Raw genomic sequence first — 17,741 nt, 5'->3', positions numbered from 1 at the left:
TTGATTTGCTGAGGAAATGCGGGATGACAGATTCAACTCTGGAGTCAAACATAGCCCGGAACTATCGCCTTAAACTGAGTTTTAAGCCTGGTGCCGATAAAAAGAAAGAAATTAGCCTTAGATCGGGCAAGCCGTTTGACGGGGGAAAATGAGACCCCCTAGGCCATCTAGGTGGTCGCTGGATGCTGTGCAGACATCAGCAGCTGTTCATTTCATGCCCTCACGTCTCCTCGTTAGTATAGTGGTCAGTATCCCCGCCTGTCACGCGGGAGACCGGGGTTCAATTCCCCGACGGGGAGGTTAAACCTTTTCTGGATTTTTTTTAGTTCTTGACAAATATTCTTGAAGATTAGGCTGAGTCAAGTAGGGAATGGGTGCCAAGAACTGACTCTTTAAGAAAAAAGCACCGGCAACGCTAGTCATCGTACAATATTTGTGCACAATTGCTTACATTAGGCGGCCGGTCCACTTTATTGAGTCCCCCTCAGCACCATTTAGTGCTCCTGTTGTCTGCGAAGTCCAAATTGTAACCCTGAATCAGTTCCTCTTCTGACCCTTTGTATCATGTTACATGACGAGTAATGATCACCTGTTAGCTTTATCCCTAATTATAACTCTCACTCTTTCCCTGCATCTAACCCTAGCTCTAATCCCATCATTAACCTCGGTCCGGGCACACGCGTGAACCCTTACTCTCATCTCAGCCTCTCCTGGTGATACATCACACCTGGGATCGTTTGCTCCCTGTGGGCTGTGGGAAATTTGCTACCAGCACGCCCTGGAAGTGGGGCTCATTCCGCTGCAACGGGAGGTCTTCCCAGGACGCGTCACAGCTCAACGCAAGAGCTCCTGGGTTTCGAAGGCTCTTGCAGCAAGCCTTCACAAAGCAGCAGGGAGCGCCGTTCCAGATGGGAAACTTGAGACTGGATGTCCAGAAAAGCAAGACGTCAGAAGCGAAACCTTTTTCCTGCAGGGTGTGGCATACCATCCGCTTGCTCATTGCGACAGAGGTGGCACTAATGAAGGAAGAGGTCAACGTTACGTTCTTCTTTAAAATGCAAGGCCAGGAAAAGTGGCAGCGGTGGGATTTGAACCCACGCCTCCGAAGAGACTGGAGCCTTAATCCAGCGCCTTAGACCGCTCGGCCACGCTACCTCCCTGCTAGTCGCCGAAAGCGGAACTTGACCCGTTGCCCGGCCCGCTTTAGTGCTTTGCCTTTTCTCCTTGGAAAGTCTGGAGACAGGCAGTGGAAGGGCAGGCAAACTGTCAGGTGCGCAGAGGAGGGGAGACCATGAGGCAAGGTGGGAGATGGGGGCAAGAAGTGAGAAAAAAACTAATCGCAAGCTAGGGCAGGATTCGGAAAGTGAAGCCGAAAAGGGGCTTAGCATGCAGCCCAGGGGTTTCTTTGACTGTCCTAAGCCCACAGGGACTTTGCCGTCCTCAGCTCATGAGACTTGAGATGGGTAGCTTGATTTGCTGAGGAAATGCGGGATGACAGATTCAACTCTGGAGTCAAACATAGCCCGGAACTATCGCCTTAAACTGAGTTTTAAGCCTGGTGCCGATAAAAAGAAAGAAATTAGCCTTAGATCGGGCAAGCCGTTTGACGGGGGAAAATGAGACCCCCTAGGCCATCTAGGTGGTCGCTGGATGCTGTGCAGACATCAGCAGCTGTTCATTTCATGCCCTCACGTCTCCTCGTTAGTATAGTGGTCAGTATCCCCGCCTGTCACGCGGGAGACCGGGGTTCAATTCCCCGACGGGGAGGTTAAACCTTTTCTGGATTTTTTTTAGTTCTTGACAAATATTCTTGAAGATTAGGCTGAGTCAAGTAGGGAATGGGTGCCAAGAACTGACTCTTTAAGAAAAAAGCACCGGCAACGCTAGTCATCGTACAATATTTGTGCACAATTGCTTACATTAGGCGGCCGGTCCACTTTATTGAGTCCCCCTCAGCACCATTTAGTGCTCCTGTTGTCTGCGAAGTCCAAATTGTAACCCTGAATCAGTTCCTCTTCTGACCCTTTGTATCATGTTACATGACGAGTAATGATCACCTGTTAGCTTTATCCCTAATTATAACTCTCACTCTTTCCCTGCATCTAACCCTAGCTCTAATCCCATCATTAACCTCGGTCCGGGCACACGCGTGAACCCTTACTCTCATCTCAGCCTCTCCTGGTGATACATCACACCTGGGATCGTTTGCTCCCTGTGGGCTGTGGGAAATTTGCTACCAGCACGCCCTGGAAGTGGGGCTCATTCCGCTGCAACGGGAGGTCTTCCCAGGACGCGTCACAGCTCAACGCAAGAGCTCCTGGGTTTCGAAGGCTCTTGCAGCAAGCCTTCACAAAGCAGCAGGGAGCGCCGTTCCAGATGGGAAACTTGAGACTGGATGTCCAGAAAAGCAAGACGTCAGAAGCGAAACCTTTTTCCTGCAGGGTGTGGCATACCATCCGCTTGCTCATTGCGACAGAGCTGGCACTAATGAAGGAAGAGGTCAACGTTACGTTCTTCTTTAAAATGCAAGGCCAGGAAAAGTGGCAGCGGTGGGATTTGAACCCACGCCTCCGAAGAGACTGGAGCCTTAATCCAGCACCTTAGACCGCTCGGCCACGCTACCTCCCTGCTAGTCGCCGAAAGCGGAACTTGACCCGTTGCCCGGCCCGCTTTAGTGCTTTGCCTTTTCTCCTTGGAAAGTCTGGAGACAGGCAGTGGAAGGGCAGGCAAACTGTCAGGTGCGCAGAGGAGGGGAGACCATGAGGCAAGGTGGGAGTTGGGGGCAAGAAGTGAGAAAAAAACTAATCGCAAGCTAGGGCAGGATTCGGAAAGTGAAGCCGAAAAGGGGCTTAGCATGCAGCCCAGGGGTTTCTTTGACTGTCCTAAGCCCACAGGGACTTTGCCGTCCTCAGCTCATGAGACTTGAGATGGGTAGCTTGATTTGCTGAGGAAATGCGGGATGACAGATTCAACTCTGGAGTCAAACATAGCCCGGAACTATCGCCTTAAACTGAGTTTTAAGCCTGGTGCCGATAAAAAGAAAGAAATTAGCCTTAGATCGGGCAAGCCGTTTGACGGGGGAAAATGAGACCCCCTAGGCCATCTAGGTGGTCGCTGGATGCTGTGCAGACATCAGCAGCTGTTCATTTCATGCCCTCACGTCTCCTCGTTAGTATAGTGGTCAGTATCCCCGCCTGTCACGCGGGAGACCCCCGACGGGGAGGTTAAACCTTTTCTGGATTTTTTTTAGTTCTTGACAAATATTCTTGAAGATTAGGCTGAGTCAAGTAGGGAATGGGTGCCAAGAACTGACTCTTTAAGAAAAAAGCACCGGCAACGCTAGTCATCGTACAATATTTGTGCACAATTGCTTACATTAGGCGGCCGGTCCACTTTATTGAGTCCCCCTCAGCACCATTTAGTGCTCCTGTTGTCTGCGAAGTCCAAATTGTAACCCTGAATCAGTTCCTCTTCTGACCCTTTGTATCATGTTACATGACGAGTAATGATCACCTGTTAGCTTTATCCCTAATTATAACTCTCACTCTTTCCCTGCATCTAACCCTAGCTCTAATCCCATCATTAACCTCGGTCCGGGCACACGCGTGAACCCTTACTCTCATCTCAGCCTCTCCTGGTGATACATCACACCTGGGATCGTTTGCTCCCTGTGGGCTGTGGGAAATTTGCTACCAGCACGCCCTGGAAGTGGGGCTCATTCCGCTGCAACGGGAGGTCTTCCCAGGACGCGTCACAGCTCAACGCAAGAGCTCCTGGGTTTCGAAGGCTCTTGCAGCAAGCCTTCACAAAGCAGCAGGGAGCGCCGTTCCAGATGGGAAACTTGAGACTGGATGTCCAGAAAAGCAAGACGTCAGAAGCGAAACCTTTTTCCTGCAGGGTGTGGCATACCATCCGCTTGCTCATTGCGACAGAGGTGGCACTAATGAAGGAAGAGGTCAACGTTACGTTCTTCTTTAAAATGCAAGGCCAGGAAAAGTGGCAGCGGTGGGATTTGAACCCACGCCTCCGAAGAGACTGGAGCCTTAATCCAGCGCCTTAGACCGCTCGGCCACGCTACCTCCCTGCTAGTCGCCGAAAGCGGAACTTGACCCGTTGCCCGGCCCGCTTTAGTGCTTTGCCTTTTCTCCTTGGAAAGTCTGGAGACAGGCAGTGGAAGGGCAGGCAAACTGTCAGGTGCGCAGAGGAGGGGAGACCATGAGGCAAGGTGGGAGATGGGGGCAAGAAGTGAGAAAAAAACTAATCGCAAGCTAGGGCAGGATTCGGAAAGTGAAGCCGAAAAGGGGCTTAGCATGCAGCCCAGGGGTTTCTTTGACTGTCCTAAGCCCACAGGGACTTTGCCGTCCTCAGCTCATGAGACTTGAGATGGGTAGCTTGATTTGCTGAGGAAATGCGGGATGACAGATTCAACTCTGGAGTCAAACATAGCCCGGAACTATCGCCTTAAACTGAGTTTTAAGCCTGGTGCCGATAAAAAGAAAGAAATTAGCCTTAGATCGGGCAAGCCGTTTGACGGGGGAAAATGAGACCCCCTAGGCCATCTAGGTGGTCGCTGGATGCTGTGCAGACATCAGCAGCTGTTCATTTCATGCCCTCACGTCTCCTCGTTAGTATAGTGGTCAGTATCCCCGCCTGTCACCGGGGTTCAATTCCCCGACGGGGAGGTTAAACCTTTTCTGGATTTTTTTTAGTTCTTGACAAATATTCTTGAAGATTAGGCTGAGTCAAGTAGGGAATGGGTGCCAAGAACTGACTCTTTAAGAAAAAAGCACCGGCAACGCTAGTCATCGTACAATATTTGTGCACAATTGCTTACATTAGGCGGCCGGTCCACTTTATTGAGTCCCCCTCAGCACCATTTAGTGCTCCTGTTGTCTGCGAAGTCCAAATTGTAACCCTGAATCAGTTCCTCTTCTGACCCTTTGTATCATGTTACATGACGAGTAATGATCACCTGTTAGCTTTATCCCTAATTATAACTCTCACTCTTTCCCTGCATCTAACCCTAGCTCTAATCCCATCATTAACCTCGGTCCGGGCACACGCGTGAACCCTTACTCTCATCTCAGCCTCTCCTGGTGATACATCACACCTGGGATCGTTTGCTCCCTGTGGGCTGTGGGAAATTTGCTACCAGCACGCCCTGGAAGTGGGGCTCATTCCGCTGCAACGGGAGGTCTTCCCAGGACGCGTCACAGCTCAACGCAAGAGCTCCTGGGTTTCGAAGGCTCTTGCAGCAAGCCTTCACAAAGCAGCAGGGAGCGCCGTTCCAGATGGGAAACTTGAGACTGGATGTCCAGAAAAGCAAGACGTCAGAAGCGAAACCTTTTTCCTGCAGGGTGTGGCATACCATCCGCTTGCTCATTGCGACAGAGGTGGCACTAATGAAGGAAGAGGTCAACGTTACGTTCTTCTTTAAAATGCAAGGCCAGGAAAAGTGGCAGCGGTGGGATTTGAACCCACGCCTCCGAAGAGACTGGAGCCTTAATCCAGCGCCTTAGACCGCTCGGCCACGCTACCTCCCTGCTAGTCGCCGAAAGCGGAACTTGACCCGTTGCCCGGCCCGCTTTAGTGCTTTGCCTTTTCTCCTTGGAAAGTCTGGAGACAGGCAGTGGAAGGGCAGGCAAACTGTCAGGTGCGCAGAGGAGGGGAGACCATGAGGCAAGGTGGGAGATGGGGGCAAGAAGTGAGAAAAAAACTAATCGCAAGCTAGGGCAGGATTCGGAAAGTGAAGCCGAAAAGGGGCTTAGCATGCAGCCCAGGGGTTTCTTTGACTGTCCTAAGCCCACAGGGACTTTGCCGTCCTCAGCTCATGAGACTTGAGATGGGTAGCTTGATTTGCTGAGGAAATGCGGGATGACAGATTCAACTCTGGAGTCAAACATAGCCCGGAACTATCGCCTTAAACTGAGTTTTAAGCCTGGTGCCGATAAAAAGAAAGAAATTAGCCTTAGATCGGGCAAGCCGTTTGACGGGGGAAAATGAGACCCCCTAGGCCATCTAGGTGGTCGCTGGATGCTGTGCAGACATCAGCAGCTGTTCATTTCATGCCCTCACGTCTCCTCGTTAGTATAGTGGTCAGTATCCCCGCCTGTCACGCGGGAGACCGGGGTTCCCCGACGGGGAGGTTAAACCTTTTCTGGATTTTTTTTAGTTCTTGACAAATATTCTTGAAGATTAGGCTGAGTCAAGTAGGGAATGGGTGCCAAGAACTGACTCTTTAAGAAAAAAGCACCGGCAACGCTAGTCATCGTACAATATTTGTGCACAATTGCTTACATTAGGCGGCCGGTCCACTTTATTGAGTCCCCCTCAGCACCATTTAGTGCTCCTGTTGTCTGCGAAGTCCAAATTGTAACCCTGAATCAGTTCCTCTTCTGACCCTTTGTATCATGTTACATGACGAGTAATGATCACCTGTTAGCTTTATCCCTAATTATAACTCTCACTCTTTCCCTGCATCTAACCCTAGCTCTAATCCCATCATTAACCTCGGTCCGGGCACACGCGTGAACCCTTACTCTCATCTCAGCCTCTCCTGGTGATACATCACACCTGGGATCGTTTGCTCCCTGTGGGCTGTGGGAAATTTGCTACCAGCACGCCCTGGAAGTGGGGCTCATTCCGCTGCAACGGGAGGTCTTCCCAGGACGCGTCACAGCTCAACGCAAGAGCTCCTGGGTTTCGAAGGCTCTTGCAGCAAGTCTTCACAAAGCAGCAGGGAGCGCCGTTCCAGATGGGAAACTTGAGACTGGATGTCCAGAAAAGCAAGACGTCAGAAGCGAAACCTTTTTCCTGCAGGGTGTGGCATACCATCCGCTTGCTCATTGCGACAGAGGTGGCACTAATGAAGGAAGAGGTCAACGTTACGTTCTTCTTTAAAATGCAAGGCCAGGAAAAGTGGCAGCGGTGGGATTTGAACCCACGCCTCCGAAGAGACTGGAGCCTTAATCCAGCGCCTTAGACCGCTCGGCCACGCTACCTCCCTGCTAGTCGCCGAAAGCGGAACTTGACCCGTTGCCCGGCCCGCTTTAGTGCTTTGCCTTTTCTCCTTGGAAAGTCTGGAGACAGGCAGTGGAAGGGCAGGCAAACTGTCAGGTGCGCAGAGGAGGGGAGACCATGAGGCAAGGTGGGAGATGGGGGCAAGAAGTGAGGAAAAAACTAATCGCAAGCTAGGGCAGGATTCGGAAAGTGAAGCCGAAAAGGGGCTTAGCATGCAGCCCAGGGGTTTCTTTGACTGTCCTAAGCCCACAGGGACTTTGCCGTCCTCAGCTCATGAGACTTGAGATGGGTAGCTTGATTTGCTGAGGAAATGCGGGATGACAGATTCAACTCTGGAGTCAAACATAGCCCGGAACTATCGCCTTAAACTGAGTTTTAAGCCTGGTGCCGATAAAAAGAAAGAAATTAGCCTTAGATCGGGCAAGCCGTTTGACGGGGGAAAATGAGACCCCCTAGGCCATCTAGGTGGTCGCTGGATGCTGTGCAGACATCAGCAGCTGTTCATTTCATGCCCTCACGTCTCCTCGTTAGTATAGTGGTCAGTATCCCCGCCTGTCACGCGGGAGACCGGGGTTCAATTCCCCGACGGGGAGGTTAAACCTTTTCTGGATTTTTTTTAGTTCTTGACAAATATTCTTGAAGATTAGGCTGAGTCAAGTAGGGAATGGGTGCCAAGAACTGACTCTTTAAGAAAAAAGCACCGGCAACGCTAGTCATCGTACAATATTTGTGCACAATTGCTTACATTAGGCGGCCGGTCCACTTTATTGAGTCCCCCTCAGCACCATTTAGTGCTCCTGTTGTCTGCGAAGTCCAAATTGTAACCCTGAATCAGTTCCTCTTCTGACCCTTTGTATCATGTTACATGACGAGTAATGATCACCTGTTAGCTTTATCCCTAATTATAACTCTCACTCTTTCCCTGCATCTAACCCTAGCTCTAATCCCATCATTAACCTCGGTCCGGGCACACGCGTGAACCCTTACTCTCATCTCAGCCTCTCCTGGTGATACATCACACCTGGGATCGTTTGCTCCCTGTGGGCTGTGGGAAATTTGCTACCAGCACGCCCTGGAAGTGGGGCTCATTCCGCTGCAACGGGAGGTCTTCCCAGGACGCGTCACAGCTCAACGCAAGAGCTCCTGGGTTTCGAAGGCTCTTGCAGCAAGCCTTCACAAAGCAGCAGGGAGCGCCGTTCCAGATGGGAAACTTGAGACTGGATGTCCAGAAAAGCAAGACGTCAGAAGCGAAACCTTTTTCCTGCAGGGTGTGGCATACCATCCGCTTGCTCATTGCGACAGAGGTGGCACTAATGAAGGAAGAGGTCAACGTTACGTTCTTCTTTAAAATGCAAGGCCAGGAAAAGTGGCAGCGGTGGGATTTGAACCCACGCCTCCGAAGAGACTGGAGCCTTAATCCAGCACCTTAGACCGCTCGGCCACGCTACCTCCCTGCTAGTCGCCGAAAGCGGAACTTGACCCGTTGCCCGGCCCGCTTTAGTGCTTTGCCTTTTCTCCTTGGAAAGTCTGGAGACAGGCAGTGGAAGGGCAGGCAAACTGTCAGGTGCGCAGAGGAGGGGAGACCATGAGGCAAGGTGGGAGATGGGGGCAAGAAGTGAGAAAAAAACTAATCGCAAGCTAGGGCAGGATTCGGAAAGTGAAGCCGAAAAGGGGCTTAGCATGCAGCCCAGGGGTTTCTTTGACTGTCCTAAGCCCACAGGGACTTTGCCGTCCTCAGCTCATGAGACTTGAGATGGGTAGCTTGATTTGCTGAGGAAATGCGGGATGACAGATTCAACTCTGGAGTCAAACATAGCCCGGAACTATCGCCTTAAACTGAGTTTTAAGCCTGGTGCCGATAAAAAGAAAGAAATTAGCCTTAGATCGGGCAAGCCGTTTGACGGGGGAAAATGAGACCCCCTAGGCCATCTAGGTGGTCGCTGGATGCTGTGCAGACATCAGCAGCTGTTCATTTCATGCCCTCACGTCTCCTCGTTAGTATAGTGGTCAGTATCCCCGCCTGTCACGCGGGAGACCCCCGACGGGGAGGTTAAACCTTTTCTGGATTTTTTTTAGTTCTTGACAAATATTCTTGAAGATTAGGCTGAGTCAAGTAGGGAATGGGTGCCAAGAACTGACTCTTTAAGAAAAAAGCACCGGCAACGCTAGTCATCGTACAATATTTGTGCACAATTGCTTACATTAGGCGGCCGGTCCACTTTATTGAGTCCCCCTCAGCACCATTTAGTGCTCCTGTTGTCTGCGAAGTCCAAATTGTAACCCTGAATCAGTTCCTCTTCTGACCCTTTGTATCATGTTACATGACGAGTAATGATCACCTGTTAGCTTTATCCCTAATTATAACTCTCACTCTTTCCCTGCATCTAACCCTAGCTCTAATCCCATCATTAACCTCGGTCCGGGCACACGCGTGAACCCTTACTCTCATCTCAGCCTCTCCTGGTGATACATCACACCTGGGATCGTTTGCTCCCTGTGGGCTGTGGGAAATTTGCTACCAGCACGCCCTGGAAGTGGGGCTCATTCCGCTGCAACGGGAGGTCTTCCCAGGACGCGTCACAGCTCAACGCAAGAGCTCCTGGGTTTCGAAGGCTCTTGCAGCAAGCCTTCACAAAGCAGCAGGGAGCGCCGTTCCAGATGGGAAACTTGAGACTGGATGTCCAGAAAAGCAAGACGTCAGAAGCGAAACCTTTTTCCTGCAGGGTGTGGCATACCATCCGCTTGCTCATTGCGACAGAGCTGGCACTAATGAAGGAAGAGGTCAACGTTACGTTCTTCTTTAAAATGCAAGGCCAGGAAAAGTGGCAGCGGTGGGATTTGAACCCACGCCTCCGAAGAGACTGGAGCCTTAATCCAGCGCCTTAGACCGCTCGGCCACGCTACCTCCCTGCTAGTCGCCGAAAGCGGAACTTGACCCGTTGCCCGGCCCGCTTTAGTGCTTTGCCTTTTCTCCTTGGAAAGTCTGGAGACAGGCAGTGGAAGGGCAGGCAAACTGTCAGGTGCGCAGAGGAGGGGAGACCATGAGGCAAGGTGGGAGTTGGGGGCAAGAAGTGAGAAAAAAACTAATCGCAAGCTAGGGCAGGATTCGGAAAGTGAAGCCGAAAAGGGGCTTAGCATGCAGCCCAGGGGTTTCTTTGACTGTCCTAAGCCCACAGGGACTTTGCCGTCCTCAGCTCATGAGACTTGAGATGGGTAGCTTGATTTGCTGAGGAAATGCGGGATGACAGATTCAACTCTGGAGTCAAACATAGCCCGGAACTATCGCCTTAAACTGAGTTTTAAGCCTGGTGCCGATAAAAAGAAAGAAATTAGCCTTAGATCGGGCAAGCCGTTTGACGGGGGAAAATGAGACCCCCTAGGCCATCTAGGTGGTCGCTGGATGCTGTGCAGACATCAGCAGCTGTTCATTTCATGCCCTCACGTCTCCTCGTTAGTATAGTGGTCAGTATCCCCGCCTGTCACGCGGGAGACCGGGGTTCCCCGACGGGGAGGTTAAACCTTTTCTGGATTTTTTTTAGTTCTTGACAAATATTCTTGAAGATTAGGCTGAGTCAAGTAGGGAATGGGTGCCAAGAACTGACTCTTTAAGAAAAAAGCACCGGCAACGCTAGTCATCGTACAATATTTGTGCACAATTGCTTACATTAGGCGGCCGGTCCACTTTATTGAGTCCCCCTCAGCACCATTTAGTGCTCCTGTTGTCTGCGAAGTCCAAATTGTAACCCTGAATCAGTTCCTCTTCTGACCCTTTGTATCATGTTACATGACGAGTAATGATCACCTGTTAGCTTTATCCCTAATTATAACTCTCACTCTTTCCCTGCATCTAACCCTAGCTCTAATCCCATCATTAACCTCGGTCCGGGCACACGCGTGAACCCTTACTCTCATCTCAGCCTCTCCTGGTGATACATCACACCTGGGATCGTTTGCTCCCTGTGGGCTGTGGGAAATTTGCTACCAGCACGCCCTGGAAGTGGGGCTCATTCCGCTGCAACGGGAGGTCTTCCCAGGACGCGTCACAGCTCAACGCAAGAGCTCCTGGGTTTCGAAGGCTCTTGCAGCAAGTCTTCACAAAGCAGCAGGGAGCGCCGTTCCAGATGGGAAACTTGAGACTGGATGTCCAGAAAAGCAAGACGTCAGAAGCGAAACCTTTTTCCTGCAGGGTGTGGCATACCATCCGCTTGCTCATTGCGACAGAGCTGGCACTAATGAAGGAAGAGGTCAACGTTACGTTCTTCTTTAAAATGCAAGGCCAGGAAAAGTGGCAGCGGTGGGATTTGAACCCACGCCTCCGAAGAGACTGGAGCCTTAATCCAGCACCTTAGACCGCTCGGCCACGCTACCTCCCTGCTAGTCGCCGAAAGCGGAACTTGACCCGTTGCCCGGCCCGCTTTAGTGCTTTGCCTTTTCTCCTTGGAAAGTCTGGAGACAGGCAGTGGAAGGGCAGGCAAACTGTCAGGTGCGCAGAGGAGGGGAGACCATGAGGCAAGGTGGGAGTTGGGGGCAAGAAGTGAGAAAAAAACTAATCGCAAGCTAGGGCAGGATTCGGAAAGTGAAGCCGAAAAGGGGCTTAGCATGCAGCCCAGGGGTTTCTTTGACTGTCCTAAGCCCACAGGGACTTTGCCGTCCTCAGCTCATGAGACTTGAGATGGGTAGCTTGATTTGCTGAGGAAATGCGGGATGACAGATTCAACTCTGGAGTCAAACATAGCCCGGAACTATCGCCTTAAACTGAGTTTTAAGCCTGGTGCCGATAAAAAGAAAGAAATTAGCCTTAGATCGGGCAAGCCGTTTGACGGGGGAAAATGAGACCCCCTAGGCCATCTAGGTGGTCGCTGGATGCTGTGCAGACATCAGCAGCTGTTCATTTCATGCCCTCACGTCTCCTCGTTAGTATAGTGGTCAGTATCCCCGCCTGTCACGCGGGAGACCGGGGTTCAATTCCCCGACGGGGAGGTTAAACCTTTTCTGGATTTTTTTTAGTTCTTGACAAATATTCTTGAAGATTAGGCTGAGTCAAGTAGGGAATGGGTGCCAAGAACTGACTCTTTAAGAAAAAAGCACCGGCAACGCTAGTCATCGTACAATATTTGTGCACAATTGCTTACATTAGGCGGCCAGTCCACTTTATTGAGTCCCCCTCAGCACCATTTAGTGCTCCTGTTGTCTGCGAAGTCCAAATTGTAACCCTGAATCAGTTCCTCTTCTGACCCTTTGTATCATGTTACATGACGAGTAATGATCACCTGTTAGCTTTATCCCTAATTATAACTCTCACTCTTTCCCTGCATCTAACCCTAGCTCTAATCCCATCATTAACCTCGGTCCGGGCACACGCGTGAACCCTTACTCTCATCTCAGCCTCTCCTGGTGATACATCACACCTGGGATCGTTTGCTCCCTGTGGGCTGTGGGAAATTTGCTACCAGCACGCCCTGGAAGTGGGGCTCATTCCGCTGCAACGGGAGGTCTTCCCAGGACGCGTCACAGCTCAACGCAAGAGCTCCTGGGTTTCGAAGGCTCTTGCAGCAAGCCTTCACAAAGCAGCAGGGAGCGCCGTTCCAGATGGGAAACTTGAGACTGGATGTCCAGAAAAGCAAGACGTCAGAAGCGAAACCTTTTTCCTGCAGGGTGTGGCATACCATCCGCTTGCTCATTGCGACAGAGGTGGCACTAATGAAGGAAGAGGTCAACGTTACGTTCTTCTTTAAAATGCAAGGCCAGGAAAAGTGGCAGCGGTGGGATTTGAACCCACGCCTCCGAAGAGACTGGAGCCTTAATCCAGCGCCTTAGACCGCTCGGCCACGCTACCTCCCTGCTAGTCGCCGAAAGCGGAACTTGACCCGTTTCCCGGCCCGCTTTAGTGCTTTGCCTTTTCTCCTTGGAAAGTCTGGAGACAGGCAGTGGAAGGGCAGGCAAACTGTCAGGTGCGCAGAGGAGGGGAGACCATGAGGCAAGGTGGGAGATGGGGGCAAGAAGTGAGAAAAAAACTAATCGCAAGCTAGGGCAGGATTCGGAAAGTGAAGTCGAAAAGGGGCTTAGCATGCAGCCCAGGGGTTTCTTTGACTGTCCTAAGCCCACAGGGACTTTGCCGTCCTCAGCTCATGAGACTTGAGATGGGTAGCTTGATTTGCTGAGGAAATGCGGGATGACAGATTCAACTCTGGAGTCAAACATAGCCCGGAACTATCGCCTTAAACTGAGTTTTAAGCCTGGTGCCGATAAAAAGAAAGAAATTAGCCTTAGATCGGGCAAGCCGTTTGACGGGGGAAAATGAGACCCCCTAGGCCATCTAGGTGGTCGCTGGATGCTGTGCAGACATCAGCAGCTGTTCATTTCATGCCCTCACGTCTCCTCGTTAGTATAGTGGTCAGTATCCCCGCCTGTCACGCGGGAGACCGGGGTTCCCTGACGGGGAGGTTAAACCTTTTCTGGATTTTTTTTAGTTCTTGACAAATATTCTTGAAGATTAGGCTGAGTCAAGTAGGGAATGGGTGCCAAGAACTGACTCTTTAAGAAAAAAGCACCGGCAACGCTAGTCATCGTACAATATTTGTGCACAATTGCTTACATTAGGCGGCCGGTCCACTTTATTGAGTCCCCCTCAGCACCATTTAGTGCTCCTGTTGTCTGCGAAGTCCAAATTGTAACCCTGAATCAGTTCCTCTTCTGACCCTTTGTATCATGTTACATGACGAGTAATGATCACCTGTTAGCTTTATCCCTAATTATAACTCTCACTCTTTCCCTGCATCTAACCCTAGCTCTAATCCCATCATTAACCTCGGTCCGGGCACACGCGTGAACCCTTACTCTCATCTCAGCCTCTCCTGGTGATACATCACACCTGGGATCGTTTGCTCCCTGTGGGCTGTGGGAAATTTGCTACCAGCACGCCCTGGAAGTGGGGCTCATTCCGCTGCAACGGGAGGTCTTCCCAGGACGCGTCACAGCTCAACGCAAGAGCTCCTGGGTTTCGAAGGCTCTTGCAGCAAGCCTTCACAAAGCAGCAGGGAGCGCCGTTCCAGATGGGAAACTTGAGACTGGATGTCCAGAAAAGCAAGACGTCAGAAGCGAAACCTTTTTCCTGCAGGGTGTGGCATACCATCCGCTTGCTCATTGCGACAGAGGTGGCACTAATGAAGGAAGAGGTCAACGTTACGTTCTTCTTTAAAATGCAAGGCCAGGAAAAGTGGCAGCGGTGGGATTTGAACCCACGCCTCCGAAGAGACTGGAGCCTTAATCCAGCGCCTTAGACCGCTCGGCCACGCTACCTCCCTGCTAGTCGCCGAAAGCGGAACTTGACCCGTTGCCCGGCCCGCTTTAGTGCTTTGCCTTTTCTCCTTGGAAAGTCTGGAGACAGGCAGTGGAAGGGCAGGCAAACTGTCAGGTGCGCAGAGGAGGGGAGACCATGAGGCAAGGTGGGAGATGGGGGCAAGAAGTGAGAAAAAAACTAATCGCAAGCTAGGGCAGGATTCGGAAAGTGAAGCCGAAAAGGGGCTTAGCATGCAGCCCAGGGGTTTCTTTGACTGTCCTAAGCCCACAGGGACTTTGCCGTCCTCAGCTCATGAGACTTGAGATGGGTAGCTTGATTTGCTGAGGAAATGCGGGATGACAGATTCAACTCTGGAGTCAAACATAGCCCGGAACTATCGCCTTAAACTGAGTTTTAAGCCTGGTGCCGATAAAAAGAAAGAAATTAGCCTTAGATCGGGCAAGCCGTTTGACGGGGGAAAATGAGACCCCCTAGGCCATCTAGGTGGTCGCTGGATGCTGTGCAGACATCAGCAGCTGTTCATTTCATGCCCTCACGTCTCCTCGTTAGTATAGTGGTCAGTATCCCCGCCTGTCACGCGGGAGACCGGGGTTCAATTCCCCGACGGGGAGGTTAAACCTTTTCTGGATTTTTTTTAGTTCTTGACAAATATTCTTGAAGATTAGGCTGAGTCAAGTAGGGAATGGGTGCCAAGAACTGACTCTTTAAGAAAAAAGCACCGGCAACGCTAGTCATCGTACAATATTTGTGCACAATTGCTTACATTAGGCGGCCGGTCCACTTTATTGAGTCCCCCTCAGCACCATTTAGTGCTCCTGTTGTCTGCGAAGTCCAAATTGTAACCCTGAATCAGTTCCTCTTCTGACCCTTTGTATCATGTTACATGACGAGTAATGATCACCTGTTAGCTTTATCCCTAATTATAACTCTCACTCTTTCCCTGCATCTAACCCTAGCTCTAATCCCATCATTAACCTCGGTCCGGGCACACGCGTGAACCCTTACTCTCATCTCAGCCTCTCCTGGTGATACATCACACCTGGGATCGTTTGCTCCCTGTGGGCTGTGGGAAATTTGCTACCAGCACGCCCTGGAAGTGGGGCTCATTCCGCTGCAACGGGAGGTCTTCCCAGGACGCGTCACAGCTCAACGCAAGAGCTCCTGGGTTTCGAAGGCTCTTGCAGCAAGCCTTCACAAAGCAGCAGGGAGCGCCGTTCCAGATGGGAAACTTGAGACTGGATGTCCAGAAAAGCAAGACGTCAGAAGCGAAACCTTTTTCCTGCAGGGTGTGGCATACCATCCGCTTGCTCATTGCGACAGAGCTGGCACTAATGAAGGAAGAGGTCAACGTTACGTTCTTCTTTAAAATGCAAGGCCAGGAAAAGTGGCAGCGGTGGGATTTGAACCCACGCCTCCGAAGAGACTGGAGCCTTAATCCAGCACCTTAGACCGCTCGGCCACGCTACCTCCCTGCTAGTCGCCGAAAGCGGAACTTGACCCGTTGCCCGGCCCGCTTTAGTGCTTTGCCTTTTCTCCTTGGAAAGTCTGGAGACAGGCAGTGGAAGGGCAGGCAAACTGTCAGGTGCGCAGAGGAGGGGAGACCATGAGGCAAGGTGGGAGTTGGGGGCAAGAAGTGAGAAAAAAACTAATCGCAAGCTAGGGCAGGATTCGGAAAGTGAAGCCGAAAAGGGGCTTAGCATGCAGCCCAGGGGTTTCTTTGACTGTCCTAAGCCCACAGGAACTTTGCCGTCCTCAGCTCATGAGACTTGAGATGGGTAGCTTGATTTGCTGAGGAAATGCGGGATGACAGATTCAACTCTGGAGTCAAACATAGCCCGGAACTATCGCCTTAAACTGAGTTTTAAGCCTGGTGCCGATAAAAAGAAAGAAATTAGCCTTAGATCGGGCAAGCCGTTTGACGGGGGAAAATGAGACCCCCTAGGCCATCTAGGTGGTCGCTGGATGCTGTGCAGACATCAGCAGCTGTTCATTTCATGCCCTCACGTCTCCTCGTTAGTATAGTGGTCAGTATCCCCGCCTGTCACGCGGGAGACGATGGGGAGGTTAAACCTTTTCTGGATTTTTTTTAGTTCTTGACAAATATTCTTGAAGATTAGGCTGAGTCAAGTAGGGAATGGGTGCCAAGAACTGACTCTTTAAGAAAAAAGCACCGGCAACGCTAGTCATCGTACAATATTTGTGCACAATTGCTTACATTAGGCGGCCGGTCCACTTTATTGAGTCCCCCTCAGCACCATTTAGTGCTCCTGTTGTCTGCGAAGTCCAAATTGTAACCCTGAATCAGTTCCTCTTCTGACCCTTTGTATCATGTTACATGACGAGTAATGATCACCTGTTAGCTTTATCCCTAATTATAACTCTCACTCTTTCCCTGCATCTAACCCTAGCTCTAATCCCATCATTAACCTCGGTCCGGGCACACGCGTGAACCCTTACTCTCATCTCAGCCTCTCCTGGTGATACATCACACCTGGGATCGTTTGCTCCCTGTGGGCTGTGGGAAATTTGCTACCAGCACGCCCTGGAAGTGGGGCTCATTCCGCTGCAACGGGAGGTCTTCCCAGGACGCGTCACAGCTCAACGCAAGAGCTCCTGGGTTTCGAAGGCTCTTGCAGCAAGCCTTCACAAAGCAGCAGGGAGCGCCGTTCCAGATGGGAAACTTGAGACTGGATGTCCAGAAAAGCAAGACGTCAGAAGCGAAACCTTTTTCCTGCAGGGTGTGGCATACCATCCGCTTGCTCATTGCGACAGAGGTGGCACTAATGAAGGAAGAGGTCAACGTTACGTTCTTCTTTAAAATGCAAGGCCAGGAAAAGTGGCAGCGGTGGGATTTGAACCCACGCCTCCGAAGAGACTGGAGCCTTAATCCAGCGCCTTAGACCGCTCGGCCACGCTACCTCCCTGCTAGTCGCCGAAAGCGGAACTTGACCCGTTGCCCGGCCCGCTTTAGTGCTTTGCCTTTTCTCCTTGGAAAGTCTGGAGACAGGCAGTGGAAGGGCAGGCAAACTGTCAGGTGCGCAGAGGAGGGGAGACCATGAGGCAAGGTGGGAGATGGGGGCAAGAAGTGAGAAAAAAACTAATCGCAAGCTAGGGCAGGATTCGGAAAGTGAAGCCGAAAAGGGGCTTAGCATGCAGCCCAGGGGTTTCTTTGACTGTCCTAAGCCCACAGGGACTTTGCCGTCCTCAGCTCATGAGACTTGAGATGGGTAGCTTGATTTGCTGAGGAAATGCGGGATGACAGATTCAACTCTGGAGTCAAACATAGCCCGGAACTATCGCCTTAAACTGAGTTTTAAGCCTGGTGCCGATAAAAAGAAAGAAATTAGCCTTAGATCGGGCAAGCCGTTTGACGGGGGAAAATGAGACCCCCTAGGCCATCTAGGTGGTCGCTGGATGCTGT

General features: G+C 51.3%; 5 non-coding genes across 5 annotated transcripts; all 5 read left to right on the top strand.

Annotated features, from left to right (window-relative positions):
• The first annotated feature begins 227 nt into the window (after positions 1 to 227).
• Positions 228 to 299, top strand: TRNAD-GUC (transfer RNA aspartic acid (anticodon GUC)). Its single transcript has one exon. It is a non-coding gene; the product is annotated as a tRNA-Asp (tRNA).
• Positions 300 to 1,695: 1,396 nt separating this feature from the next.
• TRNAD-GUC (transfer RNA aspartic acid (anticodon GUC)) lies at positions 1,696 to 1,767 on the top strand. Its single transcript has one exon. It is a non-coding gene; the product is annotated as a tRNA-Asp (tRNA).
• Positions 1,768 to 7,541: 5,774 nt separating this feature from the next.
• On the top strand, positions 7,542 to 7,613 carry TRNAD-GUC (transfer RNA aspartic acid (anticodon GUC)). Its single transcript has one exon. It is a non-coding gene; the product is annotated as a tRNA-Asp (tRNA).
• A 4,315-nt stretch (positions 7,614 to 11,928) lies between these two features.
• On the top strand, positions 11,929 to 12,000 carry TRNAD-GUC (transfer RNA aspartic acid (anticodon GUC)). The gene has a single exon. It is a non-coding gene; the product is annotated as a tRNA-Asp (tRNA).
• Positions 12,001 to 14,859: 2,859 nt separating this feature from the next.
• TRNAD-GUC (transfer RNA aspartic acid (anticodon GUC)) lies at positions 14,860 to 14,931 on the top strand. The gene has a single exon. It is a non-coding gene; the product is annotated as a tRNA-Asp (tRNA).
• The last annotated feature ends 2,810 nt before the right edge of the window (positions 14,932 to 17,741 follow it).

This window comes from Ambystoma mexicanum, unplaced genomic scaffold, assembly GCF_040938575.1.
Source record: "Ambystoma mexicanum isolate Mex_15411 unplaced genomic scaffold, UKY_AmexF1_1 Mex_scaf20, whole genome shotgun sequence".
NCBI lineage: Eukaryota > Metazoa > Chordata > Amphibia > Caudata > Ambystomatidae > Ambystoma > Ambystoma mexicanum.
Note: the sequence above shows the minus strand (reverse complement) of the source record. Positions and strands in the feature narration are given on the sequence as shown.